Below are 10,707 nucleotides of genomic sequence, written 5' to 3' on the forward strand. Positions count from 1 at the left end.
GAGGTCATTTTAACACCTTCAGGCATCCTAAAGGGTTCTTCCATCCCAGGTCCCATTATTCAAACAAAAACCATCACTCCACTGCTCAGGTCATAAACTTGTTAGCCATCATCAACCCATCCGAAACTCCTTCAGATGGAAAGCAAGACAACATTGATCAATGAAAAAAGAACGAAGGGCAATTTGAAAATCTCTTTGTGTTGTTGAGCTAACTGCAGCAGTTTCTGGGTACCATGACAACAACCCTTTGGATAATCCTGCATTGAGAGATTGTTGGGAATCTGGAGACACCAGGAACTTCAAATATCTGCTGAATGCTCATCAGCTTTGTCCACGATTTGTTTTCAAGTAATACATTGTATGTGACCCCACTAGTCTAAACAATTTTGATGAATATTACATTTGTGGAATATGAGTTAAGCAGCAAAATTTACCGCTTTTTACCCACCTCTCAGCAGGGCCATTTTGCCACTCGCTAGTCTCAGGTCACAACCAATCACGGCTCAGCTTCAAAAAAACGGTGAGTCGTGATTGCTTGTGACTTGAGACCTGGCGATCTAATTTTCAGCCGACAGCAAGTAGCAAAATGGCCGCTCCGCGAGATGGGGAAAAAAAAAAGCAGGTGGATTTTGCATGTTTAATTCATATTCTACAAACGAAACATTAACCAGAACATAGAGTTTCGACTAATTGGGCTGAACAGAACATATTACTACATAGACATTTTTGGGTCGACTTGCCCTTTAAGCATGATGCATTTGCCCGACAGACACCTTCCCCTCATAGACGCATTTGGTCTCTGAAAACCTTTTCTTGAACAGCTCATTGTCTTGAAATCTATTGTACCTTCCATGAGCCATTTGGACCATTCCACTCTTTTCATCAGACATTAGTAGCTGTTATTAGTTTGATATAAAAAAAAAACATTTGAACTTAAATCATCTGGGAAACTAATAATCAAATGTACATGAAACATGTATTTATTTATTTATTTATTTATTTACTAGAGAACATATGTTCTCTTTCCTTCTTGGTAGGCTATTTTTAAAGCAAACTTGTGACAATTATGTATAGAACATCAGCTCCACCCCAGATACACAGCCACCTTTATTAGAAGACAATAATTCATAACAATATGAGGAATCTCTGCATCCTTGTCAGACAAGTACATTTATTCTTTCTGTCTACCAAGATCCATACTGTTTACATGCTGCCCTTTAAAGTTCACACTGTATTTATATTCCATGCACTATCAACAAATGCACTCCCTCTTCTTTTGTTTTTTTTCCGCTCTTTGTTTTTATTTATAGTTTTTTTGTTTGTTTTTACATGCGCAGCCTTGCTTGATGGAGGATGAAATCATTTGGCTCACGTGGCTGAAATGTAAATAGCCCGGCGTTGACGACAAGCGTGTTGGTGCTTCGTTGGCATGTAAAGCTTAGGCTCAGTGCGGTCGATGAACAAAAGCAACTTTGTCTTTCTTCTCGTCTTCCCATTTGGTTGCCTTTCAAGCTAACAAGCCAATTATTTTATTGGCATCCCGCTTCCGTCAACCCACTGATGGCTCGGCAGGCTGAGTCTTTAAAATGAAAGCGAGCATTTGTTGAGATTTAAGGCGCACATGAGGTATTTAATCAAAATCCAATATCTTATGTGACAAATGGTGGTTAGCATTTTCATTATGTGGAGCTAGACTAAACTCATCTACTGGGATCAGAGGGGGCAAATTGCTTTAGCTTCATGCATCAATTTTATCGTTTTTGTTAATCACTGTGACATCAGTGCATGCCGTTGGGTTGTTTTGACTAGAATGGTGTGCATTGGGTAAACAAAGTTTTGCCTGCACATGTCCACTGTTGGAAAATAAGACAACAAAAATGCTTGGCAATGACTGGAAAACCATCTGAAATTTCATAACCCACAATTCTGAGAAGCCACGGAAACTAAGGTAAAGAACAAAAGAGGAAAAACTGAGGTATTTATAGCTGTCAAAAGTACAAATTTGTATCATGTGACCCTGAAAATTTCACCCATAAATTCACATCACGTTTTGCAATATTGCCAGTTATGCACGTGGTAAAGCACAAATTGGTTGATTTTATGTTATAGACTCTGCATTTAATATATAATATAGAGGAAGACATGCAGAGTAGTTAAAATGCAGTTTGGGTATTTTTTTTTTATTTTTTAGTGAAAGATCTTTCACACCTCATCGCTATTATTTGTGGTGGAGCAGAACGGCAGGGGCGATTCTAGGATCAGAGGTTTAGGGGGCTAGAAAGTGGGGGACAGGGTGGGGGGGGCTGTATGTGGGGGACGGGGGTCTGCGGTGGGGATGGACATTGAGTTTAGATAAGCACAGTACATGGCATTGGTGCAGAAAACAATGATAACACCAATTTAAATGATCACATTTAGCAACGAAAATGATGATCCATCATTTTGAACCATCAACCCCATTAATTTCATTTTTTTTTTTTTTTAAACTTTACAAGAAATGTAGAATATAAAACAACCGTACTAAAAATAAACCCCTCCAGAATATAGACATATAAGTTATGATCCTACTTATTGCATTAATATATTATGGCGACTTGCAGAAGTGCATGATCAAAAGATGACACGAGTGATTGGTTGCAGCGTGCACGGCCATTTAGTGACGCCTAATTGTTTCCTTACATGCTCGAGCTGTGCAAACTCTGCTCGCTCTTGCATTTTTTCCACGTCATCACTTGCTACCTGTTAAAGCGATTAATCGGGGTTATTGTTTTGCTTTTCTTTTTTTTTTTTTGACATACCTTGCACATCGGCTTCATTGAATCCACATCGCTCTGAAGACATCACCACACAAACGATGGTAAGAATTTTTCTTGTCAAAATAGCTTCGTCTTTGGAGGATACGTCATCATGGCTTGCTCATCACCTGCGCGTTTGAAATGAATTAATAGGTGCCTCGCGACTGAAGCTACAGGGCAGCCATCTTGCGTTGCCATTGTTACTGACATTCTTATCAGTCCATAAGGGTTAATATGAATGGTTTCTTGTCTATATGTGCCCTGTAGTTGATAATGTACCCAACCTCTTGTTCAAAGATAGCTGGTGTATTCTCCAGGGCACCCGCAACCCTATGAAGATTGAAAAATATACAGAATATATACCTATATTTCCCCTTTTTGATTTTTTTTTCTTCCATCAATGATAAGATAAGCATCATTTGTTTCAAGACAAATGACTTGCCTAGTGTCCTATCTGATGGTGACTTGTTATATGATTGGTAATGTTTCGTCTGCAGCCTAGATCTGGCAGTTGTTTTCCCTCTTGAAAGGGAATGTAATGATAAAGTAGAGAGATGTATCACCATTAATATCTATGTGTGCGTCAGCTCACAGTGATAACACAACCCTTTGACAGATGATCACAAGACAACAACGTCTTCAGGCTTGAACTCCTTTTGAAAACATCACCACAACATTTGGTACTATAATGGAAACAAACAGAGACAACTCAGTTTTACAAAAACAAACACTAATACATACTTTGATTTGGTTTAATCAAGGATAATTGACAGACAATACGCACAGCCCTGCCCCCCAAAAAGAAAGAAAATGAGGAAGCTCATGTTTTTTCAGATAACCAAAGTAAATAAGTTAATCTTAGTTAAAAGAATAAAACAACCAAGTGTTGATAAGGAATGACAATGTAAATGTACTTTATACTTCTCATAACATTCATAATTGAATAAACAAGCTAACTATCCATCAATACTATGATGCATGTGTTGGTTAGGGTCATGGATGGAATCAAGCAATCAAAGATTGACTTGGGGCAAAAGAAAGCGGTTCAAACAATGAATCGACAACTAATCGATCATCAAATTATTCAAAAACTATTTTGAAAATCAGTCAATTGTCTATAGGCTTTGTTCAAATTTGGAAATTTCAGCCTCTCAGCAATTTATATTCTCAGATTTTTGTGTGACTTAAAGATACAATATTAAGCTATTAGCTGCTTAACTCTATAGGACGTTTGTGTCGGCTAATGAGCTTCCCTTGGCTCGACAAAACAAGGCTGCATATGCTCAGACTCCATTGGCTCCAACTCGGCCCCAGTATTATAAAATGAGACAGAATTGCCAATTTCCAACCCCAAAGCAGAGTACAAATGTTGAGCAATTAAATAGCTTTAACAAGTAGCACAAAATCTCAGTTCTCAGGAACTTTTGTAATGGTTAAATTATTTAAAATTTAGTTTTTGCTTTGACAAAAGAGTTCATGAAAATGTTTTTAGGGTTAAATAGGGCGCTTTCTCGATTCATTGTGCTTTGTTATGCTCTGTGCCATATATCAGAAGAATTCCAAGTTTGGTTCAATCCATGAGAAATTAAAGGTTGAATTCAAGGACAAAAGTCCATCCACCTTATAAAAAAAATGATGACGAGAATTGTCTGGAAGTTTTAGATTAACATGCGTATAAAAAAGGTTTCAGGCCTTCCATAAATAAATAATGGGGGGGATGATGTCCTTTTCTACTTAATTGGATCAGTAATTGCGACTTTCACATTGACAGAAATAGCGCGTGACAGCACTGAGCTCCGGCTAACCTTCCCCGGCGCCCTCCGCGCATCCGCCGTTAAAGATGGCGGATGAAAGAGAAGCTGACAAGCGTCGCTCTTGTAATTGAGATTCATGGAGATTCATTCAGCCTTGACCTGAGCAACAAGGAAATCCTCTGCAGCGTGGAGGCACTTTTGTTTCCTCCTCTCTCAGAAAGTTAGCGGAAAATATGACACTACGTATTTATTCTCATTTTTGTGTCATAAATCAAAGATTTTGTATGTGTCACTTTTGTATGGCCATGCATACAAGGGTAAGCAAAGGGGTGGGAGGAAGTCACATGTATTCAAGATTAATTGAAAACTCTTTTATATTTTTACCTGAGAACGCTTGAGTGCTGTCAACGCCCCTGCGTCACATTTCCCCTTTGTCTCCACTTCTTTCAGACGAAATTATTTCGCCTAGGGCGTCTTGATAGAAAAGTCCAGCGAGCTTCTCTAAGCTTACTTTAATATGACTGCTGTAACAAAAAACACATTTGGATGCAATTTTTCTTGATACACCATGTCGAGTTTTCTTTCTTAGCTTCACAGGTATACTTTAACGAAGCTTCTGAAATCCTTCAAGGGGGAAAAATGATCACTCCTTCACATTTATTGTTTCTTGTAAATGTAAATACAAGAAAAATATTTTATAACAGAGGCCATTCCCTCCTCATCAAGCCTATTACAAAGTTGTCATGCTCAGCCGGCCACGGTTCCATACCGTTGTTTCGCATGCATATGTTGGAAGCTCCCGAGGGAGTTTTCTCAGAGGAGTTTAATTAAAGCAAGAGGCTTATCGGTGCCTGGGTGAAATGTTTTCCGCGTATCAGTATCTGCAAATTACGTTGCTCTAAACACCTTCTGAATAATTAGAATTGTTACTTAAAAAAGCAAGTGTTGGTTAAACCACATTGCAGCCATGTGAAACCTCATTCCAATTAGATGCAACTCATTAAATGTTCTCACGCATCGCAGCAAAAAGAATCACCTTTTGTTAGCAGCTGTTTGCTTCAATTATACAACAATGCAAGTTTGACTTGACAGGTATCGCTTGAATCAGCGATAAAGAGTTGAATTGAGGCGCAGCGAGGAAAAAGGTGTGCAATTGTGAAAGACTATCAAGTAATTATATTAACATTATATTAATAGCCACTATAATATACATTCTAAATAGACTATGTAAATAAATGTAACTATCTAACTGAAATTTCGTTAAATTGTCTACTTTAAATATTTCAGCATATATTCCAGATTAATTTTCAGACTTGCTCTGCGAACCAACCAAAATTTGACTAAGAAAAGTTTAATTCAGTTTGAAATTCCTCTATCATGTTGAAAACCCATTTAAAGGCCTCTGTGATGCTAGTTGGCTCTTTTCGCTGTTAAATTGTGCTATTTTGTTTTATCTCCTTGCCTGTGGAAACAATGTAGCAATTGGACTACACAAATACAAAAACTGATAACGCAGTCAGAATAGAAAGTGTGGCATAATCGCAATTATATGATACTGGAAAGAGTGGAGTGCTTTCAATAATCAAGCGGTGTCTTTGTGTGGGAGGTAGCTCTTATTAGGAGATACGATTGGGTAATCACACGTTGAAAAAGCCAATGCACGCACAATTTCATGTGGTTTGAAATCCCCGCTGTCGCTGGCTGAGTCCCCCGTGATGCCGCCTCAAGGATTTAATATTCTGTTGGCATAATGGCAAGAGAATATTTTTGTATTGGCGCCGAGATTGCCTCTCTTTTTAAATATACGTAAGATGTACTGACCCTAGAGAGTGAAAAGACTGATTGACTGCTGCCGTTTCAGCTGGATAGCTTCAATCATTGTAAATGGATTTTCTTAATGCCCAAGTAGCTAGTTCATAGATTTGGCTTCCGAGAAGGCGCAGCAATCCCATTTAGCCGAAATGTTGCTGACTGCCAAGACACCTCCATGCATTAACACGCAATTTCCTCTCGCCTATGAACCGGCAATCTTTGACATATTATTTCAGAGCCGCGTTGCTGCAGCTCAATTACCATCATTGTAAACGTATTCGTGGTTTCCCTGAACTTCAACGCGCCACCTTTCTCATGTAGAGGGAAAGGTGATTGCGCCACATGTTGCATTTTGATTTCATGCAGCTCACCACAATGGATGGCAGTAGAGTATAATTTACTCATTCCATATATTTTCTAACTAGTTCCTTTGCTATCCATGTTTTCATCCGTCCATTCATCAATGCAACCCTTCAACCAACTAATCTTAGGCATTCATTCAAACATTTGACTGTGTCACGAGTTTGAATAGGCCCTAAATGACAGTACCGTATTTTCCGCACTATAAGGCGCACCTAAAAACCTCCAATTTTCTTAAAAGCCGACAGTGCGCCTTATAATCAGGTGTGCCTTATATATGGACCAATATGGATTCGTGGATGAGGACTAACTCATTAACGTAAGCTTTACGTGTTTATTTTGTGTGTTGTGTGATATTAACATTCGAGCAACGTTGAGTTATTGATATATTGTTATTGTTTTCACTATTTCGAGTGTTACTATATTGTGATTGCATTAGCGTTTGAGCAACGTTGCGTTATTTATTCTATGCGCCTTATAATCCGGTGCGCTTTATGTATGAACAAAGTTTTAAAATGGGCCATTCATTGAAGGTGCACCTTATAATCCGGCGCGCTTTATATTGCGGAAAATACGGTAATCGTTGGCGATAAGTTTTAGCTTTCTAGTTTCGTATTCTATTTTTGCTTTATTTTGTATTTCAGCGCATGCTGTATCTTGATTTTTTTCATGCAGGTGCAACACTTGCTGCGCCTCTTTTTCAATTTGGCAGAGTGCTCTTCGCCATGCTGTGCGTTCCGGAGTAGTTTGATTTTGTCCTTGAAGACGTATCTGGCAAAATGACAATTTGGTGGCAGAAAGTCAGTCTATGTACCATGTTTAAATAGTAGCGCAGCTGATCTGAGTTGATTTTTGGGGTGGATTTATTCAGATTATGAGATAGCACACTGTACATGTATTATTGTATTTTATTCATGGCCATGACAACAGCAAGAACCAAACATCTGAATTATTGTAGGAATTCATTCACTGAACGCAGAGGGTGGACATTGACTTGCGCATGTGCAAGAGAGGAAAAAAAACAAAAACGCAGTGTGACAATGCACACACGGTACTTTATCATTATTTAATGGCAATGACCGTGGGTCCGCATGGACCTTGACTGGGTCTGGACTCAGACAGTACGTGTTCCGCCATTTGAAGATAGGTGATCGAGCCATTAAGTGTCTGACCGTTTATCCAGCTATACTTCATCCAACAGTACGTGTCTGTTCATCTGCAATAATACAAAGGAAGAAATAGAAAAATAAATTGTCTAAATTACAGTGTGTCGTGTGTTGGTAAAGTGTACGGGTGGCATGGGCAATTTTTTTTTTTTAAAAGGGACTAATGGTCTTTAATGCTCCTCAAGTGTTTGCTCCTCTACTGTGATGTATGATTTGTCTATTATGCATTTAACACAATTAAATTGCATCTTTGGCAGCTCCAAAGTGGAAAATAATGCTTTAGTAAGGTTAATATGTCTTCTTTATTAGGCACTAAAGAATTTGCTGCAGACCACCCACCAGCATCGCCTTGTGTGATTTATCGCGGTGTGATGCAACCCGTACATTTTTCTTCTGATGTTCTCTTATTTTTGGCACAATTAGTTTTCATTGTTCCGAAGACAAACATGAGAGTCAATTGCATCACATTATTTTTTTCTCTTGTCATAAGTCAAGGCTAGGCAGGACCCTGTAAACATGAATAATAAAATGACTTAGATTGTCAAGCAGCGTTCCTTTTTACGTTTCCAAACAATCTTTGTTAGTGCACTCAGCTTTATTGATTAAAATGTTAGCGAGAGTCTACCTTTCCCACTCTGGGCGGATTGGTGACAAACTAGCTGCACTCATGAATTGGTCGGCCCATTTTCTCCATCCATTAAGAATGATGGCGGCATGTGTTTGCACAATATGTTTGAGCCAGAAACAACAAACCTTGTGCGACTCTCAGGAAGCACTCGCAACGCAGCCATTTCTCAAGTGCAATTTCCTCTTAATAGCGTCAGCCTCTCTGATATCTGGGGAGAGGCAAACATCATTTTAGGGCAGCTCAGTTACACTTGATTAATTGTTATGGGAAGGGGTAGTGATATGACAATCTCCCAGTGCGGGAACAGGCGAGGTTTATTTTTAGAGCAGGCAGCTGCCAGGAGTCACATTTTACAGAGACTCAGCGACTAGGTGGCAGATGTTGTCAATGATATATTTTAATCCAGCGCACCTCCAGAGTCGCACAAGCCTGTTGAGGAAGGGTCAGCGGATGCGGCGGGCTCTCATTAATACACAATCAGAAGTATCGCCTTATAATGACGGTATCCAGACAATTAGATACCAATATGGTAAGTGCCAATAGGAGATTCTCAAATTATGTAAATAAGCCTGACGGGTTGAAAGTTTTTTTTCTGCAGTTTGCCCACTAAATGACTCCTGGGACAGAATTTCACGTCGCAGTAGGTATTAAATGCAAACGTACCGATTTGTTCTGACACTTTTGATAGATGTTAACTGCAGCAGATTAAACACCTAAAACAGCCGAATAGATCATTGGATAGACATCGATGAGATACAAGAGCTATAGTATATCTTTCGTTCCCTACAAAATGTAGCTCTGGCTCAGCGGAATGTTGTCTGCAAGTGAGACATTTCCACACGGGTGCTTCACTTTAGATTGGGATCATCAAAACAATGCAAATTAAACACAAATGAACACATCTTTGACAAAATTAGGACACAATCCAGACACACACACACCTCCAAAAAATCTTCAACAGATACATTTTTTTTTTTTGCCAGGCCTGTGTGCAATGTTTATTTTGACACATTTTTAAATTCTCATCTGTGGTGCCTCCTCAATGCTCCTTCTTTATCCCCGAAATGAGGTTTGGACTTTTTCTTTTCCCGTTTGGGCTTTTTGGAATATGGGATGTCGCTAGTCATTGTCAACTGCCTGTCTGTAAAGCCTCTTGAGGCTCTTTTGTGAGAAAGGGCAATACAAATAAAATGAAGTGATTTAACTTTCTTCTTGTATTTGCTGTAGCCTTTAGCTCCTATATAGCTTTGCTCTGTAACAAACACAAACCCATGTGAATTAATCTTTCATATACAATATCTACGGCTGCACATCTGCATAAACTATCTGTGCAAGAGCACAGCTTTAAATATCGCCATGGCAACAAAAGTTTTTCTTTTTTTTAAAAACATTTGTTTTTATTTCAATTTTTCCTTCTTTAGTTTTGAGTAAAATGCACAAAACTATAATAACCTCGCTCCACTCTGCTTCTTGGCTGGCCTTGTAGCCAAAGCATGTAGTTACATTACGAAACGGTACATTATCGTAATTGCTTTTAACGTCTGTTAAAGTAGGTTGCGACCTACAATATAGGAAAATGCAAGTCTCCATGTGACGACAATTGAGAACCGGCGATGTACAGTGTAGCCATGAATTATAGACCCTCTTTCACACGGGCCCATCACTATATTGAGATACCCCCCCCTCAAGGGCATACATTCATGGTGACAGATGAAAGCTGGTCATGATTAGGCGCGTGTTGTTTAGAGGCCTTCGGAGCTCCCGGCAGGCCGTCAAGATGTGAGCTGCGTCTTGTCTGGTGCCAGCCACATGCAGCCCATCGGCCATCAGGCCCGTCTTTTTACGAGGGCTCCTCCTTTTCTTCCTCCTTAGGCTCATGAAGGAGGAGTACATTTGTGCTGCAGTCACTATTGTTGGCTCTTTCAATTGAATGGAGAGGCGAACAGTTATTATATCTCTCCGGCTTGATACATTCAAGTGTTTTTCAAAGGAAGACAAGTAGACTATATTTAAGCAATTTCTGAGCCAAGATGGACAAATTTAAAAGTCAAACATTACAAAGTTTCTTGTCAGTGCTGTTCTCCGCTTAACCAATATTCCTTAAACTCCATGTTTAATTTTTCTTTCATTTGCTTAATTATAGAATTTCAATTGTTTTTGGTTTAACCCTAATAATCAGCTGAGTGAGTTGC

The 10,707-nt window shown here is 39.1% G+C and overlaps 1 long non-coding RNA gene across 1 annotated transcript; it reads right to left on the reverse strand.

The window, feature by feature from the left end:
* Window positions 1-1,151: 1,151 nt before the first annotated feature.
* Window positions 1,152-2,914, reverse strand: LOC125973705 (uncharacterized). Its single transcript, XR_007483264.1, has 2 exons — window positions 2,799-2,914; window positions 1,152-1,579 (listed from the first exon to the last, which is right to left on the reverse strand). It is a non-coding gene; the product is annotated as an uncharacterized lncRNA (long non-coding RNA).
* Between the last annotated feature and the right edge of the window lie 7,793 nt (window positions 2,915-10,707).

The sequence above is a fragment of the Syngnathus scovelli genome, chromosome 8 (assembly GCF_024217435.2).
Source record: "Syngnathus scovelli strain Florida chromosome 8, RoL_Ssco_1.2, whole genome shotgun sequence".
NCBI classification, from domain to species: domain Eukaryota; kingdom Metazoa; phylum Chordata; class Actinopteri; order Syngnathiformes; family Syngnathidae; genus Syngnathus; species Syngnathus scovelli.